The sequence below is a fragment of the Lipotes vexillifer genome, unplaced genomic scaffold (genome assembly GCF_000442215.2).
Source record: "Lipotes vexillifer unplaced genomic scaffold, Lipotes_vexillifer_v1.1 scaffold578, whole genome shotgun sequence".
Lineage (NCBI taxonomy): Eukaryota > Metazoa > Chordata > Mammalia > Artiodactyla > Lipotidae > Lipotes > Lipotes vexillifer.
In genome coordinates, this window is record NW_006780523.1 from 525,215 (window position 1) to 552,001 (window position 26,787).

Genomic DNA, 26,787 nt, shown 5'->3' on the forward strand with positions numbered 1-26,787 from the left:
GGCAGGCGGACTCTCAACCACTGCACCACCAGGGAAGCCCCACTATCTGGATTTTGGTGAAGGTTTCACAGGTGAATACATAGGTCAAAACTAATCAAATTGTATACTTTTTGCAGTTTACTGTATGCCAGTTGTATTTTAATAAAGCTGGTTTTAAAAATATTTTCTATGAGAAATAAAAAGCCACTTTGGAAAAGATCTTTTGGAGGAGCAGATTACTTAATCACTGGCATTACTTAGAAACGCTGGAGTATGGTAATGATAAAAAAAAGACTGGGTTTTACTTGGTTTTAGTCTTGCTTTAAAATTCTCTACAATGCTCTCCTTTATTGCCTGCATGGAGGGGGGTGGACCACCCCACTCCTCACCCTTGGGAGGCCACCACTCCCCTCCAAAGTTTCTTAGCAAGAAAGCAGTCTTACCAATGCCAGGGTTGTGGCATCTGTTAGTTTCCTATGCAAAGGAAAGAATATGCATCAAATGCATTAGAATAACTGCCTAGGAGAATGGGGCTGGGGAGTGGAAATAAAGTGCAACAGACAGTGAAGAAACAGGAGAGGGTCCTGAACAATTAACTCGAGGAACATGATTAACTCAATCCTCAATCCAGACATGAGTCAAAACAAAACCCCTTCAAAGTGTGGAACAACCAACCGCAGGTGGGGAACAACCAGCACCAAGCACAGAACAACCAGCCACAAGGACTCAAGAAATGGAGAGGATGACCCTCTGTCAATCCAAGTGCAGAGACAGTGCCAAGGTTGGATGCCCCTACCCATGATCCTCCTCTTCCTCATGGATCCCCCACCCCAGATGCCTATGCTGTCCGTGCAGAAGGCAGCCAAGCAGGTACACTTGATATTAAAACCCCTTCACCACCATCCCCCGAAAGTAAAGACTTGGGGGAAGAAGAGTATTTAATAACTGACATTATTTATAAATGTTGTGGTATGGAGGTGATGATAAAAACAGGACCAGCTTTTACTTGGTTTACTTCTTATATTAAAATTCTTTGCAGACTGTTCCCCGGCTCCAGGGGCAAACCACTCTGTCCCGTCCTGGGAGGCTACTGATCACCCCAGGTATCTTAGCAAGAAAGTGGCCCAATTAGTGTTGGGTTTGTGGTCTCCAAATACCTTTAGTCAATAAGGATGGTGTGCCGCTGGTAACTTTTAGTGGGATGAGTTTCTTAGTCCTTGCTTACAGCACAGGGTGGAAAGCAACAAATAACCACTATGAGGTAGATGGCCTGGAGACAATTTGACATTTGTGGGTGGGAATGCCGCCCACACACATCACAGTCTTCTTTATCTGGGTTCTGGCAATCTGAACTCTGATGCCTTCCCAAACCTCCATCCCATTCCATATTTGCGCCTCTTCCCACACACATACACTCATTCATGTACACTCCAAATCCTTTTCTTCCTGCCCATGGGATAAAGTGTTCAGGAGGAATCTGTCTTCAGGTCTCAGTCCTCACCTCATCTTTATCCCCCACGTCTGGCTAACTGTAGGCCTGCAGGTCTGGCCCCTGACTCGGCAGGACTCTCTCCCAGCCCTCAGACACACCTGCCCCTCCCTTCCCTCCCTCCCTCCCCACCTAAACAGAGAACTGGCACACGTACCCCCCCCACACACACACACCTCTTTCTCAGATCCTGTTGATGTTATTTCAACCATCACCACCTGTGTACGCTGTTGGCGCCCACTTTGGTGTCTGCAAGGGTGGCCGTTTCTCCACGGGCTCCTTTGGGGACACAGCAGACAGCTGCTGGTGTCCAGGCCTCTCTAGACAGGGCGGTTCTGGGATGGGCCGGGTTGTCCGCAGCATCTTGGTTCTGCTCCGGCTGCAGCCGTGGTCTCTGATTTTGATTCCTTCTGCTCATCAGCTGGAGGTAACAGTCAGAGGTCGTTGCCCTTGTTTCTCTCGTGCGCTTTCTTGAACAGGTGATAGATGGTTCAGGGGATCTTGGGACTGCACACTCTTGCAGGGACATTTCTACCCACCTGGCTACCTTCCGCACCGGGTGGGGGGGTGGAGTGCAACAGGTGAGCACGGAGCACAGCACTAGTTTGGGGGAAGAAGATGGAGACTGGATGGGGAGGGGGCTTCACATGGAGTGCAGGCTGAGGTTGGGGCTTGTGCCTGGCACGGACAGCATAGGCATCTGGGGTGGGGGATCCATGAGGAAGAGGAGGAGCATGGGTAGGGGCATCTGACCTTGGCACTGTCTCTGCACTTGGACAGGGGGTCATCCTCTCCATTTCTTGAGTCCTTGTGGCTGGTTGTTCCCCACCTGTGGTTGGTTGCTCTGTACTTTTAAGGGGTTTTGTTTTGACTCTTGTCTACAATTAGTAGTGAGCATACCACCCTGTCATGTGATAATTTTAGAAAAAAAATCAGCAGACTGCATCAAATAGGGCAGGCCAAAAAATGATTTTAATTGTTGGAGGTAACAGCCTTTCATTTTCTTATATAATTTTTTCTAAATTTGTTTACCAAAAATGTCTTGAAGGGTCTGCTGCTACTCAATGCAAATTTATCGAAGTATTAGGAACACATTCAGTGCATATTTTGTATTAAAATGTTGCGATTGACTTTATAAAGTAACTCTCATTGATATCTTTAGTGATTCTCTTTTACATTTTCCACCAAAATGAATGACAAAAAGTTAAAGGTCCTCAGCGTGCACTGAGTTCGTTTTGACTGAAATTTTCCATTTCCGACATGTTCAGTTTTCAAGAATATTTTTCCTCCTGCCAGGTTGAAGAGCTCGCTCAAGGTGACTCTCCCACGTCACACTGCACATCAGAGACACATCCAAGCCCAGAACCAGGGGCGCCTACTTCCTTCTTCAGTTCTTGTTTTCTGGGCCACTGTACAAGTGGTGATATAAAGTGACACTCATGTCATTATAATAATAACCCTCAACTACTTTTGCAATGATTTCCTTCACTGTCTTGTATGTTTTAACTATAGAAGGCAGGTTTAAACACTCCACAGGGCACCAGATACAGGATGGAATCTGCTTGAGCGTTTGCTTCACTCTGGCCACAAAGGGCAGGTGTTGGAGGTCAGCCATCCATTCTCGAGTCCAAGCACAAAAGACAGGAAAGAGCTGTGTGAGGACGATGGGAGGGGTACTTCCCACACACTTTGCCAGGATTCGCCACGTGGCTTTGGACAACACCAGAGCCTTCACCTCCACCGCAAGCTCCCTGCCACTTAACACGCCTACTGCTAGGTGCAGATTCCTGCACCAAGACCCGACCACGTACAGGCTCTGTCCAAGCATCCAGTACCAGTCAGAGCGCAGGAAACAGGACGCATAGAGAGACAAGGAGCTGGGCACAGGGAGACCGTCAGGGAGAGGGCAATAAGGCAGAGCTCGCAGCAGCCCAGCCGCTGTCACCTCAGACCTAAAGACACGGGAAGAGGGAGTGGTCACCCAAACCTGGAAAGATCACATATCATGAGGACAAGGCCATCTTGGGAGGAGCACTGACCTCTCCAAGAGACTGAGCCAGTCTTCGATGACTAGCAGGGAGGGAGCCGGGAGACGAAGCACCCCGCCCCCACTCTCCTCTCCCCAACTCTCCTTGGGGCTCCCCAGCCGCCAAACCCAATGGAGGTCCCGGGGCCCCTTGATATAATCCACAGGACACTGCCTCCCAAGATAGAGAGGGGGTCGAGAAGGGCAGAGAGTGGATCTGGATGTGCAGAGGGAAGATGCCTAGCAGAGATACAAGATGCACGGCAGTCACAGGAGGTGGGTACCAATTACCGATCCCGCTGACAGTTCAGGGAACTGAGGCTCAGAGAAGCCAAATAACTTGTGCTACACTGTGAGGGAGGACCAAGACTCGGGTTCTCCAGGCCCTGCCTCTCGTGTTCTCTCTGGTCATCTGGATAAACCACATGCCCTCTCTAGGCTCCAGTTCCCCATCCATGGGACGAGGGAATTGGGATAGCTGATGCTAACCTTAGAAAATGTGCTGTGGTTCTATAATTCTCACTTTTAATAATATTATGATTCCTCTAAATTTTCATCACTATGATTCTAGCCAACCGGTCTTACAACCCGGAAGTATAAAATGACAAGCGAGGGGCCATCCCGGCTGGAGCTGCTGTCTCGCTCTTTCTGATTCACTCATCCCAGGACGGACACCAGACCCAGTCGGCCCCTAAGAACAAGGTCTCTGGTTGAATCTGGGGGATTATCCTGGAAAGAGGGCGCTTTAGACAGAGGTAAGCCATAGAACAAAGACTGTTAAGCCACTCAACAACCCTTGAAGAAGCATGTGTTCTTTGTCGAGCACAGAGATACAGAGACCAATAAGACATGGTCCTCGTCACACGCTTTCTGAAGAAAATGTATCTGCTCCATGCCTTCCCGAATGGGTACTTCCCCATATGGCACCCTGAAGAGACGTCTCAAAGTCATTTCCATGCTAATAGAAAATAAACCTGAACTCTTTTTTTTTTTTTTGCGGTATGCGGGGCTCTCACTGTTGTGGCCTCTCCCGCCGCGGAGCACAGGATCCGGACGCGTAGGCCCAACGGCCATGGCTCACGCGGCACGTGGGATCCTCCCAGACCGGGGCACGAACCCGTGATACAAGGAAGTTTTTACTAAGCAGTTTCTGCTAAAAACCTACAATAAACTTTAGGAACATATTTCCTTTAAAGTCAGGAACTAGACAAATACGTTTTTTCTAACACCACTCCACTCATCATTGTGTGACATATCTGGCTGACACAATAAACAAACGAAAAGGAGTAAGAGAAATAAGTATTTGAAATGGAGAAAAAAAAGAAGAATCACGTGCACATAAGACTGTCTACATAGAGAATCCATGAGAAACTACAAACAATTAAAAGTCATAAGAGAGTTTGGCAAGAATGCTGGAGACAAGATTAATATACAAACATCCATGGCATCCTTATCCGCAACAATGAATTAGAAAATGTAATTTTTAAAAGATCCCATTAGCAATAACAATAAACTATGACAAACCTAGGAATGAATCTAAAGAAAGAGGTGCAAGAGTTAAATGAAAGCAAATTATAAAGCTTCACTGAAAGTCCTAAGACCTAAATAAACAGAGATATATATCATGCTCAGAGATGAGAGGATTCAACATCAACGTCAGTTCCTCCTAAGTTAATACATAAATTGAATGTAATTCATATTAAAGTCCCAGAAAGGTTTTTCATGAACATTTTTAGCTGGTTTTAAAATTCATATGGAAGAATTAAGGCCAAAAAACAGCCAAGCCAATATTGAAACAGTGTAAGATGGACACTTGTCCTACCAGATATCAAGACATTTATTAAAGCCTTATAATTAAGACACAATAGGATTGGTGCAGGGTTAGACCAACATAATAGAGAGAGCCCCTCTGTGTATAGGAATTTGGGATGTGACAGAGGTAGCATTATAGAACTGCAGGAAATGACTGAACTATTTATTAAATGGTCCTGGGACAACTGGTTATTTATAGGGGAAAAAAATAGATCTCTAACTCATGCTATATCCAAAAATGAATTCCAAGAGAATTACAGTTAACTTTAAAAGATTTAGGAAAAAATACAGACACTATTTTTATAATCCCAGACTAGGCAATGACACAATAGCACAAACCATGAAGCAAAAAAAGAAGAAAATGTTGACCAACATGATTTTAAAACTTATGTGACAAGACACCAAAAAACAAAGGTTAAAGGCAAGAAATGGAGAGAGCTGGAAGCTGTAAGAGGCCAGGCTTGCTGACACCTTGATTTTAGCTCTTTAAGACTCATTTTGGACTTCTGACCTCCAGAACTGTAAGAAAATTAATTTTTGCTGTTTTAAACCAAAACAAAGCAAAACAAAAAAGAAATGGAGAGAGTAGTTTTGTTTCTGTTTTTGTTTTTGTTTTTGTTTTTTAAGCGTCCAGGATATATAGTGAACGTTTGGTAACTGGAAGGAAAAAAAAACAAATAACGCACTACAAAAAATGAGCAAAATCTATAAACTGGCAATGCATAGAAAAAGAAACCCAAATGACCAACAATCATGAGAAAGAAAAGCATAAATCACCAGAAATCCAGAGAAGTATAAATCAGTAACACAATGAGATACCTTTCAATCTATCAGATTAACAAAATGTAAACGCCTGATAATGCCAAGAGTTGGAGAAGATACAGAGCAACAAGAACTCTCATACATGGTTCTGGAAGTGCAAATTGAGAGCAATTCAGCAACACCTACCAAAGTGGATGATGTTTGTCCCCTAAGACCCAGAAATCCACATCTGCATCTATACCTTTGAGTAGGTCACATGTCCACATGGAAACAAGCCCAAAGAAGTACACAACAGCTCTGTCTGTAAAACGAAAATGTGGAAACAATCTAAACTCCCGGCAATTAGAGAATGGATATATTATGATATATTCATTGAAAGGAATTAATACAGCAGGTAAGGAAACTAGCTCTACATCAATTAATAAGGATACATCCTAAAAACGTAACTTTGAGTGATAAAGCAAGCTGAAGAAAGATGGATTACTGAGTAAGAACATTACCGTAAATGCTTTAAACTCACAAAATAATACTAGTTATTGTTCATGACACATAGCCGGGAGCCAAATGCAACAACATGTATATAACAACACAACTTTGGAAGACTGGCTGCCTCTAGGAAAGCTGCAGGGGAATGGGATCAGGGTGAGGTAGAAAAGAGGCTTTAACTGCAACATTTTCTGTAAAAAAAAAAAAAAAAAAAAAAAAAAAAACTTTAAAAAATGTGGCTAAATGTCAACATTTATTAAATCTGAGTAGAGGGCGAAACAAAAAAAAACGTTTTTGCCTATCAATATTTAGAATATTTCCTGTTTTGATTTTTTAATTAATTAATTAATTAATTTTATTTTTGGCTGTGTTGGGTCCTTGTTGCTGTGCATGGGCTTTCTTTTAGTTGCGGTGAGCAGGGGCTACTCTTCTTTGCCGTGCGCGGGCTTCTCATTGCAGTGGCTTCTCTTGTTGCGGAGCACGGGCTCTAGAGCGCAGGCTCAGTAGTTGTGGCACACGGGCTTAGTTGCTCCGCGGCATGTGGGATCTTCCCGGACCAGGGCTCGAAGCCGTGTCCCCTGCACTGGCAGGCAGATTCTTAACCACTGCACCACCAGGGAAGCCCCTATGTTAATTTTGTCATGTTACCAGTGACAATGTAGATAAAAACCTAGAATAGTACAGAATTGAAATTTGCCCCACATTTTTCTTTACCCCCACGTGTATCCTGATGAGAAGAGCTTCCTGTTTTACTCATATTTTAGACTCAATCATCTTTCCAAGGCCTTCTGACTCCAAGCAGAAAAGCACCACCTGAAGGTCAGTTCAAAGACAGAGGCACTTAGGTCTGTGGTCCACACGTGTCTCCAAGGTGAACCCCAAGGTGTCATGTCCCTCTAACCCATGTGAATCCACCAAGAAGGGGTTTTATTACTATAAAGATTAAACTGTTTGACATTTAAAAAAATCATTTTATCAATTTCTATAGCCTTAATTAAATTATGTTTCAGGAAATTATAGTACCAAGCAGAAATGTCATAAAGCCAATAATAGCCTCGCTGGCATAAAACATGATCCCCATGGCTCCACGCATAACCCACATCACTACTGTGCAGCCCACGTTCAGCTTGAAGTCAGCTCTTCTCACTTACCCTGGTTTACTTTCCTCTCCAGCTGGTGGCTATTCTGAATGGGTGCACTTGGCAGATATCAACATACTGGCCAGGCATACTTACCTCGGTTAGAGACTATTGGGTTCACTACCCCAGAAACATAAACATTTAAGATGCATTGAAAACTTTGTTTTAGAATTGCTTTCCAATCATTAAACAATAAGCAACTTTTTCCTACTATTTACTTACACGTAAGTATGATATTTTCTTTTGTATAGCACTTTACATTTAATAGAACATTTGCACTTTATAAAGCATATATTTCTAACACAGGAACATATAAGTATAGGTAGGATGGGTGGCGGTTCTTTCTCATTTACATTCACCAGAACAGCGGGCTCCAATGGGCCACTGGATGAACATACACAGACCTCCATTTTTAACAGACCCCTTCTGTTCCTTCCACAGGGGACACAATCCACCTTTCACCTAAGGTTCACACACTCCCTCTGAAGCCCTTTCGGTTCAATCAGAATCAAGAGCCGTCGTTTGCGAAGCTGTCAGGATGTCACAGAGGAGAACATGGATTCCACATGCTCTGCTGGGGGGATTCCAGGACAAGGAGGAAAGTAAGGGCAGACAGATGTCCGGTTTTCCAAAAACTGGACCTAGAGTTAGCAAAGTTCTCACTCGGGATGAGCTTGGCTCTAGGATCAATGACAATTACCCACTGGCAATGTTAGGGGAAAATACGATTTTCACTAATAATGGTTTGTTTCAACAGAAGTCTGCAGTTAAATTTATTTTGTCCTTACGTGGGAAGATGCTTACATTTCGCCAGGATCAATCTGATCATGAGAAAAATTGTGGGTGCACTGCTGACATAACAAGGATTACAAATGGTGAGAGAATCCCATGAGGTCACCCCCAGAAACAGCCAAAGTCATGAAGACATCCGTGTCATATTATTGGACATCCAGACACACTTGCAGCCAGAATGCATTCTGCCCCTAGGAGCCCAGCGTTGGATGCCCGCAACAGAGAAGCTCATGGGAACGGCAGGGTCCACTCCTCAGCATGTTCCCCATTGAAATCCCTGATCATCTCCTGAGCTCCTTCCCTGGGCCAGGCACTGAGCTGTGAGGGACACCCCGATGAACTGACATGTAACTTCCATGGGCAATAGCATGTGATATGGCATGAGCAAGAGAGATAGTTAAAGAGGGGTAGGGGACATTGTCGGGGCTCAAAGAGGGACAGATCATATATTCACAATGGCCAAGATGTGGAAACAACCTGTGTCCATCAATAAATGAATGAACAAAGAAGATACACACACACACACACACACACACACACAATGGAATACTATTCAGACATGAGAAAAAAGAAAATCCTGCCATTTGCAACAAGATGGATGAGTCTTGAGAGCATTAAGCTAAGTGAAACAAGTCAGAGAAAGACAAATATGTATGATCTCACTTATATGTGGAATCTAAAAAAGCCAAACTCGTAGAAACAGAGAGTAGGCTGGTGGTTACCAGGGGCTGCCAACTGTCACTTATCAATGAGTTTCTGCAGCTACTTCTTCTTATATCCATTATATTTCATTAATTTATGTTGCCTGTCTGACCCCCGCAGGCCTTGACTTTGCAACGCCTGTTCTCATCCAATCTCCTCCTTTTCCAGATAAGAACACAGCAACCCAGAGGAAATGAAAGGACTTACTTGAGTCACACAGCTGCTTTGTGGCGGGTGGGGTTAAAACTCAGGTCCCTGACTCTCAGTCCAAATCCCATACAGCATCGTCCAGTTTCCCCCTCACTCTAGAAAAGGTTTTATAAATGTCTCATACTGTTTATTTTGCTCAAAAATAATCAGGAACAAATTCAAGAACAGCAAACACATAATATCTCCAGAGGGCCAGACACTGCCCCGAGTGCTGGTGGAGTAGAGATGGAGCAGACAGGACCCCTTCCTGCTCAGAGAAACTGTAAAAGTCTGTGGGAGGACGGAGGAAGGAGCCCCTCAACCTCCTGAGGAGCCAGGAGACAGCAGGGAGAGGCTGATAAGATGGAGGGAACTATGCCTTTGCCCAGTGGAAAGTCAGTGGGGGCACATAAAGGGGGAAAAGTCGCTCTGGAAAAAGAGAGTCAATCATCTTTAAAATTCTTAAAATTCTTCATAGCATGCAACAATATAGGAAGTCAATTTTCCCTGGCAGATCTATATGCTTGCAAAAACAGGTCCAAACAACTCAAGTCATATACTTGGAGTTGGGGATGGAGTGAAGAATTTGATCCCTCATGGCTCAATGCCAACCGAACGTCTGTTCTTGAATCCTCTTTTAGTTCAAATCCCAGCCCCACATCAGATTAGAGAACTGTACATCCAATGAAAATCAGCTCCATCTGTTAGGCCACCCTCTGGCAGAATAAGGGCACCTCACGTCTCACCAGTCAGTAGAACCCACCTTCAGAATGGCATTACTAGCAAAGTTAAAAATCACTCAGGAGAACAGATGGTCCAGAAATAGATAATCATACATAGACAACAGATGTTCAACAAAGGCAAATCAATGGAGAAAGAATAGACTTTTCAACACACGTTGTTGGAGCAAATGGACATCCATACGGAAAACAAAATTAAACCTCAACCTAAACTTCATACCTTATAAAAATTAACTAAAATTTGTACATGGACTTAAAAGTAAATTTTAAAACTGTAAGGCTTTTATAAGAAACCATAGGAGGAAATATTTGGAACTTAGGGCTTGGTGAAGAGTTCTTAGATATGACACCAAAAGCATGGCCCATAAAAGAAAAAAGTGAATGAACAGAACTTAATCAAAATGTGTAAAAAAAAATCTTTACTCTGAGAAAGTCACTATTAAGAGAATTAAATGACAAGCTACAAACTTGGAGAAAATATTTGCTAATCTTTTTTTTTTTGGTGTGCATATATCTTTTACTTTTTAATTGGGGTATAGTTTCTTTACAATGTTGTGTTATCTCTGCTGTACAACGAAGTGAATCAGCTATATGTATACATATATCCCGTCCCTCTTGGACCTCCCCCACCCCATCCCACCCATCTAGGTCACCACAGAGCACCAAGCTGAGCTCCCTGCACTGTATAGCATGTTCCCACTAGCTATCTGTTTTACACATGGTAGTGTATATATGTCAATCCCAATCTCCCAATTCGTTCCATCCCCCTTCCCCCGCACCATGTCCACACGTCCATTCTCTATGTGTGTGTCTCTATTCCTGCCCTGCAATATATTTGCTAATCTTATATCTGACAAAGAACTTGTATACAGAGTAAAGAACATTTAAAGCTCAACTAAAAACCAATTTTTAAAAATTGGCAAAGCTGTGAACAGACCCTTCACCAAAGAGATATAGAAGGCAAATAAACACATTAAAAAGGTGCCATTAGGAAAATGCAAATTAATGCCACACTGAGCTATCACTACACCTGTTAGGATGGGAAAACAACAACCTGGCAGTACCAAGTCCTGACAAGGATGCAGAACAACTAAATCTCTCATAAACTACTGATTGGGATGCAAAAAGGTATGACATTTTTTGAGAATTATTTTGCAGTTTCTTATAAAGTTAAGCATATATTCACCATATGACCCAGCAATCCTACTCCTAATGTATTTGTCCTAGTCATTTACCCAAGTGAATTACGTTCACATAAAAACCTGTAACTGAATGCTTAATAGCACCTTTATTTATAATCATCAAAAACTGTAAATAACAGGAATGTCTTTCTGTGGGAGAATGGATAACCAGAAGTGGAACATCTATATAATGGAATACTACTCAGTGATAAAAAGGAGCAAACTACTAATATAAGCAACCTGGATGATCTTCCAGAGAATTATGCTGAGAGGAAAAAAAAAAAGATAATCTCAAAAGATGATACACTCTAGGATGACTTTCTTAAAAAGGGAAAACTATAGAAAGAAGTACAGATCAGTGACTGTCAGATTTTCTGGCTGGGGGAGAGTTTGACAATAAAGGAGCGACATGAGAAAATTTTAGGGGGTGATAGAACTGTTTTGCATCCTGACTGTGTTGGTAGTTATGTGAATTTATGCATGTCTTAAAATTCATAGAATTGTACGCACCAAAAAAAGTTAATTTTAAAGTATGTTAATTAAAAACAATCACAAAGACAAGACTGGAGTTGGGGAGAGTTAAGTATGTGAAAAAAAATAGTGGTATTAGTCAGGATTCTCCAGAGAAATAAACAAATAGAATGGAAGGATGGATGGATGGATGGACGGATGGACAGGTAGAGATATAGATAGATGACAGATACATAGATATATAGATACACAAATAGACATTTATTATAAAGAATTGGCTCATGTGGTTGCAGAGGATGAGAAGTGGATGGACAGGTAGAGATATAGATAGATGACAGATACATAGATATATAGATACACAAATAGACATTTATTATAAAGAATTGGCTCATGTGGTTGCAGAGGATGAGAAGTCCCAAGACCAGCAGTCAGCAAGCTGGAGACCCAGGAGCTCTGATGTGGAGATCCAGTGTGAGTAGAAAAGCCTGAGAACTAGGAGAGCCCATGGTGTAAATTCCAGTCCCAAAGTTGGCAGTTTCAACTGTACTTGAGATCCAAGTCTACTATGGATGCTTTTATTCCTTCTCTACCTATTATGAGACGTTTGGTATTATTGCTAAACCTACCTCAAATATGGAGGCCAGAAACCACATTAAAGCAGATATGAATCGCTTTAACGTCTCAGACAGCAAAATTTGATGTAAATTCCCCAACCCTAGTGCTATGGACTGAATGTTTTTGTCCTCTCAAAATTCATATGTTGAAACCCTAATCCCAATATGATGGTATTAGGAGGTGAGGCCTTTGGGAGGTAATTAGATCATGAGGGTGGAGCCTTCAGGACGGGATTAGTGTCCTTATAAGAAGAGAAACAAGAGGGACATGGCTCCCTCTCTCTCCCAAGATGGGAAGATGGCTTTCTGAAAACCAGGAAGAGGGCTCTCACCAGACACTAGACCTGCTGGCACCTTGATTTTGGACTTCCCACCTCCAGAACTGTAAGAAATAAATGTCTGCTGTTTCTGAGGCACCCAGTCCACAGCATCTTTGTTACAGCAGCTCGAACTCATGAGGACCCCTAGCAGCAATGTGAGTGCCTCGCAGAAGAAGGAATAGGTGACTCGGTCAGTGTTTGACAGGATGAGGTTCCAGGATCTATGGGGAAATCCAAGTGGAGACGCCAAGGAGGAAGCTGCGTCTCTAGAAGATAGGCGTGCACGGCGGATCCGGGTGTGAGGGTGTCGTCAGTGAGGGTGAGGATGAATGAGGGCCCCTGACCACGTCTGAAGAGCAGGAATGCCCAGTGCACTCAGGGCAGAGGTTCAGGAGACATAAACTTTTAAAGTGTGAGTAGCAAAAGAGGATTATCCGGCAGTCTGAAGACGGATTGCACTCAGAGAGAAAATCAGGAGAGAATGGTTTCACATGAAGAAAGCATATCAAGAAGAGGGTGGTCACAGTGCCAACGACTGCAAACATTCCTATAGGAAGGAAAAATGGGAAAGAAGAAAGTATTTTGTTCATGGATTATTTGAAGAAGTCCAGACCACTAATTGTCTGTTGTGCACCCACTTTATCCAGGGAAGATTATGTTCTTCTGATTCGAAATGACAGAGCAGACAGTCCAAGGAGGGAATGGCAGCCACAGGTTAATCGGGAGACGGCAGGAGATTATTCAACCATTTACAACACTTACAGGCCCTCCGGTCAGCCTAACGACTGATGTTCCTGCTGCCGAAGGACCACACAGGTATCATCTCAGTCACTGTCAGTAAATTTTGTCATCACTTGTAGAACAGGAGACAGATGACAGGAGATTGGGGATGGGCAAAGGTTGCTGAGAATTTCAAGACAAGGGAAACAAATGGGGACTTAGAGAATAACACTGTCAGTCTGGCCCTGCATCCTAACAAGGTGTTTGGAAGCAGGAGGGGTCAGAGGTGACTCCAGGGCTTAGGACCAGGTCACTGATTGATGGTGGGGACATCAAAAAATAACATAGAAGCCTGGGCCACACTTTTGCAGGAAAGAGAATGTAACTTGGCTCTCTTGGGCCCGAGCTGATGCTGGGCTGTGAACATGTAAACACTGCAGACGAGGTGACACTCCAGAGAAGAGGACCGTCCCAGCTGCAGATTCACACATGGGAGCCCCCGCATGGCTGATGTTTCCTGTAATGGTATGAAGATAACCGTTCTCAGAAAGTGGCAGGAAGAGGAAGGCCCTGGGCTGAGGACTGGACCTCGAGTGCTTCGTGCTGTTGGCAGTGAGAGGAGAAGGATGCTCAGGAAGGTCGGGGGAGAAGCAGGAACAGGCAGCGTCCAGAATCCCGTGAGCGCACCAGCCTCTCGCTGCCCTGCTCATGACCTTTCACGACTTGTCCCCTCTACCTGGGGTGCCCTTCCCCCACACCCCAGCCCATCACCAGGGAAACTTCTCTTCCCCCTTAAAACCTTACCTCACGTGTCACCATCTCCAGAGGACCTGCCCTGACCCTCCTCCCTTCTGCCCCCTCAAACACACACACACACACACACACACACACACAGCTCACCCCCACCCATTCCTTTCCTGTGCATGTGTTTTTACAGGCACGCACACCACACGAGCATCAGTTGCCTGTGAGGGAAGGATCTGCTCCAGGTCTCTCTCCTTGGCTTGTGGATGGCCGTCTTCTCCCCCGTCTCTCACATCATCTCCCCTCTATCCATGCCTCTGTGTCCACATTTCCCGTTTTCATAAGACACCAGTCATATGGGATCTCATGGTGTTTACTTGGTTACCTCTGTAAAGACCCTGTTTCCAAATACAGTCACATTCTGAGGTCCTGGGAATTAGGATTCAACATGCGTATTTTGCAGGATACCATTCAACTCTTAACGATGTCCAAGCTGAACCCGTTTTCTAAGGGCTGGTCTTCTCCTTATTACCCATAAACAGAACAGAAAAAGAGTGAATGATGATATCCTATGTAGGGGGTCCAGTCCTCAAATCCTTTCCATTTTATGTGAAAGAAAAACAAAAACATTGGTATAGACCCATTTGAACACATGCACAAACACAAAACCAAAGGAGTTCTGGAACTTCAGCCTCATCTGCAAATGCTTCCCTAGAACAGACCCATCCCTGCCTTGGCTGCTCAGCTGACTTAGGGTTACTCATTTACCAATAGCGTGAGGCAGAGGGATCTCAGAATAAGCAAGACGTCCACTGCTGCCAAACAGAACAGGTCACAGGAAGCCCACGGCCAGGTAGAGCAACAGAAGGAGCCAGGCCAAACCTGGGAAAGTCTCCTCACCTCTCTCAGCCCCAGTTTCCCATCAGTAAAGTGCAGATGAGAATAACAGTACAGCCCACTGGCTCATTCTAAAGATTAAGCAAGGTATGAAGCTAAAATGTACATCACAGTGCCTGACAAATAGTAAGTGGTCCATAAATGTTAGCTTAAAAAGATGTAAAGCGTGGCCAGGTGTGAGCTAAGTACTCATTCTTCCTGGTTCACTGGATTTAGAAGCGATAACCAGGTGGCCTCTTACTTCACTTAGCATCCTCTGGAGGCCCAAATGCTAGCCCACTCCCATTGCTGGAGTTTAATGTGTTAAGACAGCTTCACGCTGATGATTCCTCGTTTCACAGAAGGCTTGCTTTGAGATCCATAATACAAGAGGGGTTCTCCCAAACACACACAGGCAGTATAGACCGAGGCAATCGTTTCCATGACAACAAGGAACCTAGGAAAGTGACAGGTAAATTTCTGCCACATCCGTGCCTCATCCCACTCTTCTCACAGGTGAGTCTTTTACCTCTTGGTTTTGAGACACTGAAAAATCCAACAGCCCACCTTAGAATATGCACCACAGAAAAGATACTTAAAAGGCAAGTCCAGTCTGCCTAAGGTTTTGAATGGACATCAATCATTCCTTTAGATTAATGCAGATGTCAGACCAAGGGTAAGAGAATGTGTGTATAGGGTGGGGGGAATTCATAGCTTGTCATTATGTGTTGAAACAATTCTTGATTTCATTGAGGATAAGCAACAAGAAGCTCTTTTCTTCAGGTCAACAAAGTCTGGTCAGGTGAGCTCTGGGGCACTTGCTTCATTAAAGCAGAGGTAGGAGATAAAAACACAATATGCCATTGCAACTGGTATAGCTACATTAACATGAAATAAAATAGAATTACAGCAATATCAATTAGTAGGGAGAAAGACTTTAACTTCAGAATGAAAAAAGGCTTAATTAATCATGAATATATAACAAAGTGTCTGTCATTTTGTTTGTGCTAAAAATATGGCCAACAATATATAAAAGGATAATTAGTAGAATTATAATAAAATTGAAAAATTTTCAAACATTGCATACTGGTCTCCTTAATGGATAGGTCGAGCAGACAAACATATTAGTGAAGATATTGAAAACTGGAATTAAACCATTAACAATTTAAACTTTACAAATGCTGTGTAATTCCTGAAGAATACATATTCTAAAAACCATACACTGAACCCTTGTAAACATTGACTATATCCTTGGCTACAAAGCTCATCTCAATAAAAATCAAACAATTTCAGTTATGGCATATTCTCTGTGATCACAATGTCAGAAATCAACATCACAAAGATAAAATGAAAATTCTTGCTTTTCAAAATTTTAAAATATGCTTTAAAAATCTTTAGGTGAAGAAATAAGTCTTAATGGAAATTAGAACTATTTTGAAATAAAATTTAATACAAATGCTATATCTAAATGTGTGGGATGAAGTTAAAGCCATGCTTAGCAGGAAATTTATTTCTTAAATACATATATCAGAGAAAAAAATAAAGGATGAAGATTAATGCAGTAATAGTCTATTTTAGTAAGTTTAGAAACAAAATGGAAAAATTAACCCCCAGAAGATAAAAAAGAAAATATTAAAGATGAGAGCCAAATTAACAAACCAGTACATGAATATACAATAAAAGAGGGTCAAGAAAACCAAAAATTTGCCCTTTGACATAAATAATAAAATTGATAGACTTCTGGTTTCAGCACTTATAGGAAAAGAGCTTGAAAGTTGCCATTTCCTTTCTTACAAAAAGAAAAAAGCTGAACAATTGAAAATCAACAACTTTTCTTGGATCCTTCAGAGAATCAAAATATCAGAGCAAACTGCCACCCCAAAGTCTATAATGACAGGCAAATACAGAGACTCATAACAGAGAACTGCTAATTTGTAGCAAAAGGCACTGGAGATACACTTAAATGGTAACAGACAAAATGTTGGAGTTTGAGTGTGGCCTAGCCAGGAAATGAGAAGCTCCTGGGGACCCAATCTCAGGGAGAATCCCATGCGTTCATGGGCTTTCACTCCAGGAACCACACCATGTTCTCCAAGTAAGGATCCAGGAAAAATTTTCCCTTTGTTTCTAGCAGGAGGGGAAAAATAACCTCTTTGAAATATTCCCAGAGAGTTCTCCACAACAAAGACCTACCCTCCAGCGGAAAAGACTTTAACTGAGCCTTATCCCACCTGGGGGATAGAGCATGTGCCTGACTGCCAGCACCCTCTGGGTGTCACCTAAAAGGGGGATATCTGAGAAGCACTTCCGAAGCTCACAGTTTAGGGACATAGGGCCACTAAAATTTTAACTGTAAGATTATAGAACATTTACCCTCTGACACACACCACCACCATACCAATATAATTCACAGATGGAAGCAGAGACCCAGAGGAAGTATTTTCATGGAAGCCAATAGACAACAGGGGAGACAAAAAGAAAAAAGAAAAAAAAAAAAGACATGACAAGAATTTGAAACCTCTGTCATCTACAGCTACAGCAAACATTAAATATAGGCAAACTTGGGCTTCCCTGGTGGCGTAGTGGTTGAGCATCCACCACCTGCCGATGCAGGGGACACGGGTTCGTGCCCTGGTCCAGGAGGATCCCACATGCCGCGGAGCGGCTGGGCCCGTGAGCCATGGCCGCTGAGCCTGTGCGTCCAGAGCCTGTGCTCCACAGCGGGAGAGGCCACAGCAGTGAGAGGCCGGCGTACCGCAAAAAAAAAAAAAAATTAACCAGAGAGGACTTCCCTGGTGGTCCAGTGGTTAAGACTCCCTGCTTTCACTCCAGGGGGTGTGGGCTTGATCCCTGGAACCAAGATCCCACATGCCATGTGGCACGGCAAAAAAGAAAAAAAAAAAAACAGATTAACGAGGGATATTACATAATGATAAAGAGTTAAATTTTATAAAAAGACATAATGATTCTAAACGCATATGTTGCTAACAACAGAGTGCCAAAATACATGAAACAAAACCTGATTGAAATTTAAGGAGAAATAGACAAATCATCTATTGGGGTTGGAAACTTTTGTCAAATAAAAACAAATCTGGACTTAGATAAGGAGAGATTTTATTCAGAAGAAAAACTATTGTAACAGGGAGATCTACCCCATCTCAGAAATCTGCAGGCATCTCAAAATCAAACAAAAATGTAAGCAGTACCTTTGGTACTGCCAATTAGAAGAAATGCCCAGCAGGGTCTGACAGGACAAGTGTCACACTGTGGTCAGCCAATTCTCAATATAAACTGATAAAGGAAGATGTTCTGCACTTTAGTACTTGCTCACACTTGGGGACAAGCAAAGTTCAGGGGCCCTAGGGAAGAGAGAAACCTGACTAAATTTTGGTCAAGACAGAATAGAGAGTAAGAAATAGACAACTGTGGACACTTGGTCAGTCAAAACTCCCCTGTTAGTAATTGATAAATCAACCAGGAGGAAAATCAATAGGATGTAAATGACCTAAACAGCACTACCAGGCAAACTGGTCTAATTGAGACTTATGAAATTCTCCATCCAACAAGAGTAGAATTCACCTTCTTCTCAAGTCACATGAATTTTCTCAAGAACAGTCATCAAGATAAACCACATTCTAGGCCATAAAACACACCTTAACCCCTTTAAAGGAAAGCGTATGGAGTGATATCAGCAAGATGTTGGAAACCATGGATCCTGCTTCCTCCCACAAACAAACTGGTTCAGCATCAATTCATGGACAAATTCCCATTGTGAGAAATCTAGAAACTAAGAGAAGTCTCCTGCACCCAAGGAAAGCTAAACCAGACTCACTGAAGCAGGTAGGGAGATTTGGGACACCTCTCACTGGGGTCCCTGATCCCAGCCCAGCACCATAGGATCCGGAAGAGATCCCCTAGCTCCCAACTTCACCCAGGGAAATGAACGGGTTGGTTCACATATCCAACACCCCAACTTTTTCAAAGGGGCTCCCTAGAGGACTGGCTTTTGTCTTGCTAGTTGGACTTCTGACAGGTCCAGCATAGTCTAGCAGCCAGGGGCAGAGCTGAACTGATGGCTTGGGCTGGTAGATGCCATAGATTCTTTCCTCTGCTCAGCACAGAATGAACAGATGGAAAATCCCAGCTTTCAGCTTCCTCCTGGGGAAGGAAAGAGTTGATCCGTGCAGCCAGCTTCCCAACTTCTCCTGAGATGCCCAAAGACCTAGCATCGATCTCACTAGTCCTAGAGTTCAAACAGGTCCAGCACCATCTACCAGCCCCAGGAGAGACAGAAGTCACCCAGCTTGGGCTAGTAGATGCCTTCTCTTGCTCAGCACACAGTGAGCAGATAAAAAACCCAAGCTCTCAGTTTCCCCCTGAGGAGGGAAAGAATTATTAGAGACTCCAGAACCTCTGGCAGGACTGATTTGTTGGAGTCTTGTCCTATACGTGGCCAGCCCATGAAGACTGGGAGAAGTGCCTGCTTTGTCTAATGCACAGACACCAACACAGAGAGTCAAGGAAAATGGAGAAAAAGATATCCTAAACCAGTCAAATCTAAAGAACAAGGTAAGTCTCCAGAAACCAATCCTAATAAAAGAAATCACACAATGTATATTCTCATACCACAAAACAATTGAATTAGAAATAAACAGCAGGAAGGTAGCTCTAAAGTTCCCAAATATTTGGAAATTAAACAACAAACATTTTTAAATAATACAACAAACAAAGAAAAAGTCTCAAGAGAAATTTTTAAAAATACTTTGAACCTAATGAATATAAAATACAACTTATAAATTTTGTGAGATGAGTGGAAAGTAGTGCTTAGAAGGAAATTCATGGTGTAAAATACATATTTTAGAAATGAACAGTGATCTATTATCCATAATTTAAGTTTATATCTTAGAAAACTAAAGAAAAAATACATTTAAGTCTAAACCTAGAATAAAAATAGAAATAATAAATATTAGAGCAGAAATCAATAGAATTTAAAACACGACAGAAATAGAGAAAATCAAAGAAACTTAAAACAGTTTCTTTGAAAAGATAATAATAAGTGATAAACCTGCAGACAGGCTAACCAAAAGAAAAAGAGAGAGTACAAGATACAAATATCATAAATGAAAGAAGGATCATATAACTGATCCTATGAAAATTTAAAAGATAACAACAGAATACTATTAACAATTCCATGCCCTCAGTTCTGATAACCTGAATGAACGACACAAACTACAAAAAGTCACACAAAGAGAAACAGATAATCTGGGTAGGCCTAAAACTATCACAGAAAATAAAAATTAATAACCTTCCAAAAAGGGAAGCACTAGACCCAGATGATTTCACTGGTGAATTCTACCAAACACTTAATGAAGAAATAACATCAATTCTCTATAATCTCTTTTGGGAAATAGGAACAGAAGGAACACTTCCTAACTCATTTTATGAGGCCAACATTACCCTTTTATGAAATCCAGATAAAGATATCACAAGAAAGAAAAACTATAGACCATTCTCCCATGAGCATAGATACAAAAATCTTCAATAAAATATTAACAAATTGAATCCCGCACTGTATTAAAAAATATACACCATGATAAAGTATATATGCAAGGCTGGTTCAACATGCAAAAATCAATCAATGCAAACCATATCAATAGTCTAAAGAAAAAAATAACATGTGATAAGATCAATTGATGCAGAAAAGCATCAGACAATAACTTACATCCATTCATGATACAAACTCTCAGCAAACTAGGAATACACAGACAGATTCTCTACGTGGTAAATAACACAAAAAATCTATAGCTAACATCATACTTCATGATGAGAAAGTAAATGCTTTACCACTTTGGGGAACAAGGCAACGATGTTCCCGCTCGCCACTCCAATTCAAAATTATACTGGAATTCCTAGCTAGTGCAAAAACACAAGAGGGGGGGTAAGGGGTTACAAATTAGAAAGGAAGAAATAAAAATCTTTGCAATAGTGATTTTCTATGTAGAAAATGCTCCCCCAAAAAAGTCAAGATAAACTTCTGGCACGAATAGCAACTATAGTAAGTTTGTATTATATAAAGATAATATAAAAATGTCCATTGCTGTGGAGACCTTCAAGATGGCATAAGAGTAAGACGTGGAGATCACCTTCCTCCCCACAAATACATCAGAAATACATCTACATGTGGAACAACTCCTACAGAACACCTACTGAAGGCTGGCAGAGGACCGCAGACCTCCCAAAAGGCAAGAAACTCCCCCACGTACCTGGGTAGGGCAAAAGAAAAAAGAAAAACCAGAGACAAAAGAATAGGGACAGGACCTGCACCAGTGGGAGGGAGCTGTGAAGGAGGAAAGGTTTCCACACACTAGGAAGCCCCTTCGCGGGCGGAGACTGCGGGTGGCGGAGGCGGGGAGCTTCGGAGCCACGGAGGAGAGCGCAGCCACAGGGGTGCGGGGGGCAGAGCGGGGAGATTCCCGCACAGAGGATCGGCGCCGACCGGCGCTCACCAGCCCGAGAGGCTTGTCTGCTCCCCCGCCGGAGCTGGTGGGGATGGGAGCTGAGGCTTGGGCTCCGGTCGGAGCGCAGGGAGAGGACTGGGGTTGGTGGCGTGAACACAGCCTGAAGGGGATAGTGCGCCACACCTAGCCAGGAGGGAATCCGGGAAAGTCTGGACCTGCCGAAGAGACAAGACACTTTTTCTTCCCTCTTTGTTTCCTGGAGCTCGAAAGGAGGGGATTAAGAGCGCTGCTTAAACGAGGTCCAGAGACGGGCGCAAGCCACAGCTATCAGCGCGGTCCCCAGAGACAGGCATGAGACGCTAAGACTGCTGCTGCCGCCACCAAGAAGCCTGTGTGCGAGCACAGGTCACTCTCCATACCTCCCTTCCCGGGAGCCTGGGCAGCCCGCCACTGCCAGGGTCCTGTGATCCAAGGACAACTTCCCTGGGAGAACGCACTGCGTTTTCTTTAAGAATATAATCTGGGCTTCACAGGCAAATTCTATCAAACATTTAGAGAAGACCTAACACCTATCCTTCTCAAACTCTTCCAAAATACAGCAGAGAGAGGAACACTCCCAAACTCATTCTACAAGGCCACCATCACCCTGATACCAAAACCAGACAAAGATGTCACAAAGAAAGAAAACTACAGGACAATATCACTGATGAACATAGATGCAAAAATCCTCAACAAAATACTAGCAACCAACAGCACATTAAAAGGATCATACACCATGATCAATTGGGGTTTATCTCAGGAAGGTAGGGATTCTTCAATATAGGCAAATCAATCAATGTGATAAACCATATTAACAAACTGAAGGAGAAAAACCATATGATCATCTCAATAGATGCAGAAAAAGCTTTTGGCAAAATTCAACACCCATTTATGATAAAAACCCTCCAGAAAGTAGGCATAGAGGGAACTTACCTCAATATAATAAAGGCCATATATGACAAACCGACAGCCAACATCGTTCTCAGTGGTGGAAAACTGAAACCATTTCCTCTAAGATTCAAAACAAGACAAGGTTGTCCACTCTCACCACTATTATTCAACATAGTTTTGGAAGTTTTAGCCACAGCAATCAGAGGAGAAAAAGAAATAAAAGGAATCCAAATCAGAAAAGAAGTAAAGCCGTCATTGCAGATGACATGATAATATACATAGAGTATCCTAAAGACGCTACCAGAAAACTACTAGAGGTAATCACTGAATTTGGTAAAGTAGCAGGATACAAAATTAATGCACAGAAATCTCTGGCATTCCTATACGCTAATGATGAAAAATCTGAAAGAAGAATTAAGGAAACACTCCCATTTACCATTGCAACAAAAAGAATAAAATACCTAGGAATAAACCTACCTGAGGAGACAAAAGACCTGAATGTAGGAAACTATAAGACACTAATGAAAGAAATTAAAGATGATACAAATAGATGGAGAGAGATACCATGTTCTTGGATTGGAAGAACCAACATTGTGACAATGACTATACTACCCAAAGCAATCTACAGATTCAATGCAATCCCTATCAAACTACCAATGGTATTTTTCACAGAACTAGAACAAAAATAATTCACAATTTGTATGGAAACCCAAAAGACCCCAAATAGCCAAAGCAATCTTGAGAAAGAAAAATGGAGCTGGAGAATCAGGCTCCCTGACTTCAGACTATACTACAAAGCTACAGTAATCAAGACAGTATGGTACTGGCACAAAAACAGAAATATAGATCAATGGAACAGGATAGAAAGCCCAGAGATAAAGCCACGCACATATGGTCACCTTATCTTTGATAAAGGAGGCAAGAATATGCAATGGAAAAAAGACAGCCTCTTCAATAAGTGGTGCTGGTAAAACTGGACAGCTACCTGTAAAAGAAAGAAATTAGAACACTCCCTAACACTATACACAAAAATAAACTCAAAACAGATTAAAGACGTAAATGTAAGACCAAACACTATAATACTCTCAGAAGAAAACATAGGCAGAACACTCTATGACATAAATCACAGCAAGATCCTTTTTGACCCACCTCCTAGAGAAAGGGAAATAAAAACAAAAATAAACAAATGGAACCTAATGAAACTTCAAAGCTTTTGCACAGCAAAGGAAACCATAAACAAGATGAAAAGACAACACTCAGAATGGGAGAAAATATTTGCAAATGAAGCAAGTGACAAAGGATTAATCTCCAGAATTTACAAGCAACTCATGCAGCTCAATATCAGAAGAACAAACAACCCAATCCAAAAATGGGAAGAAGACCTAAATAGACATTTCTCCAAAGAAGATATACAGATTGCCAACAAACACATGAAAGGGTGCTCAATATCACTACTCATTAGAGAAATGCAAATCAACACTACAGTGAGGTATCATCTCACACCAGTCAGAATGGCCATCATCAAAAAATCTACAAACAATAAATGCTGGAGATGGTGTGGAGAAAAGGAAACCCTCTTGCACTGTTGGTGGGAATGTAAACTGATACAGGCACTATGGAGAACAGTATGGAGGTTCCTTAAAAAACTAAAAATAGAAATGCCATATGACCCAGCAATCCCACTACTGGGCATACACCCTGAGAAAACCATAATTCAAAAAGAGTCAAGTACCACAATGTTCACTGCAGCACTATTTACAATAGCCAGGACATGGAAGCAATCTAAGTGTCCATCGGCAGATGAATGGATAAAGAAGATGTGGCACATATATATGATGGAATATTACTCAGCCATAAAAAGAAACGAAACTGAGTTATTTGTATTGAGGTGGATGGACATAGAGACTGTCATACATAGTGAAGTAAGTCAGAAAGAGAAAAATACCATATGCTAACACATATATATGGAATATAAAAAAAGAAAAAAAAAGAAAAAAGAAAATGGTCAGAAGAACCTAGGGGCAAGACGGGAATAAAGATGCAGGCCTACTAGAGAATGGACTTGAGGATACGGGGAGGGGGAAGGGTAATCTGGGACAAAGTGAGAGAGTGGCATGGACATAAATACACTACCAAATGTAAAATAGCTAGTGGGAAGCAGCCTCATAGCACAGGGAGATCAGCTCGATGCTTTGTGACCACCTAGAGGGGTGGGATAGGGAGTGTGGGAGGGAGGGAGATGCAAGAGGGAAGAGATATGGGGACATATTTATATGTATAACTGATTCACTTTGTTATAAAGCAGATACTGTTACACCATTGTAAAGCAATTATACTCTAATAAAGATGTTTAAAAAAAAAGAAAAGATGAATAGAAGTAACTTTACCCTGGAGAAACCCTACCTTAGCCATGTGATCAAGGTCATTAAAAGTCATAAGTCTTGTTGATAGTGCATAACCTAACCCCAGTCTAATTATAAGAAAAGCATCAGACAAATCCCACTTTAAGGATGTTCTATAAAATACCTCACCAATACCTAAAAATGTTGACACCAAAACTACAAGGAAAGTCTGAAAAATTGTCACTGTCTTAGAGGAGCCTCAGGATACATGACAGCTAAATGTGATGTGAGATCATTGATGGGATCCTGAAACAGAAAAAGGACACTATGTGAAAAGTTAAAAAAAATTGGAATAAGGTAAGGACTTTAGTGAATAATAGGATACCAATATTGGTGGCTTGTTACCAAATTTATGATACTAATATAATATGTTAGTACTAGGGCAAACTGGGTACAAAGTATACAGGAAGTCTATACTGTCTTTGCAATTTTTCTGTAATTAAAATTTTTCTGTAATTAAATTTTGCAATTTTTCTGCAATTAATTAAAATTAAAAACATTTATTCTAAAAATTCAAGAAATGTCTGCCAAAACACATTAAGAATGAACAACAAAAGATTGTCACAGATCTTTCAGATATTAATAAGGGAATGTCATCAACAACTTTATGGCAATACACTTAATATTTAGATACAATATATAAATTTCCAGAAAACTATAATTTACCAAAAATTACCCAGAAGCAATTTAAAACTGAATAGTTCTTTAATGATTAAAGCATTTGCATTAGTAATGAAAATCTTCCTACATTGAAAGCTGCAGGTACAAAGAGCTTCACTAGTGGTTCTACCAAACATTCAAGACAGCAATAATTCCAGCATTACACTAACTATTATTCCCAATAATTGAATAAGAAGGTACAGTTTACAACTCATTCTGTGAGTCTAACAGCTTGTTAAAAACTCTAACAAGAGTTGTATAAGAAAGGAAAATTACTTGTGAATCTCATTCGAAAGTATACGTGCAAAAATCCTCACAAAGTATCAGCAACAGAAAAAAAGGATAATATATCATTAGATTGTGGAGTTATTTCAGAAATGCTTGTTCTGTTTTGTTTTAAAATTTTAATTAATGTAATGTACCATATTAAAATGGGAGAATCATAGGATCATCGAAATAGGTGGAGTTAAATCACTTGATATAATTAATAACATAGTCATAATAGAAAGACTTGGCTAAATTTCTATAAGAAAACTAACTTCCTTTAAGGGAATTCCCTGGCAGTCCAATGGTTAGGACTCTGTGCTTTCACTGCTGAGGGCCTGGGTTCAATCCTTGGTTGGGGAACTAAGATCCCACAAGCCGCACAGTGTGACCAAAAAAAAAAAAAAAATTTTAAACTTTCTTTACTTGAAAACTGACGGTTACAAAAGATACTTAATGGTGACACACTGAGCAATTTCCATTGAAATGTGGAACAACACAAGGAGGCCCACTACCGCCACTTCAATTTAACATTTGTACTGAAGTCCTAGCCAGCATGGTCAAGTTATATTCATCAGAAAGGGGGCAGGGGAAGACGACATTATATATATATATATATATATATATATATATATATATATGCACATTATATATATAATTATGCACATAAAAATACAAAATAATATAGAGATAAATTATTAGAATTGATAAGTTTCGCAAGTTCTCCATAAAAAAACACATAAAAGAGAATGGTATTTCTATGTACCATCAACAACAGATAGAAAGTGACATTTAAAAAGATAACATCTGGCATGTGAAAATGTCTTACTTATCCAAGTGAGCCATCAAAAAAAAAAAAAAAAAAAAAGATAACATCGGGGGGCTTCCTTGGTGGCGCAGTGGTTGAGGGTCCGCCTGCCGATGCAGGGGACGCGTGTTCGTGCCCCGGTCCAGGAGGATCCCGCGTGAGCCATGGCCGCTGGGCCTGCGCGTCCGGAGCCTGTGCTCCGCGACGGGAGAGGCCACGGCGG

The 26,787-nt window shown here is 41.7% G+C and overlaps 1 pseudogene; it reads left to right on the forward strand.

Annotated features, from left to right (window-relative positions):
* Positions 1 to 18,738: 18,738 nt before the first annotated feature.
* LOC103088724 (peptidyl-prolyl cis-trans isomerase A pseudogene) overlaps positions 18,739 to 26,787 on the forward strand; it is a 12,410-nt pseudogene continuing 4,361 nt past the window's right edge.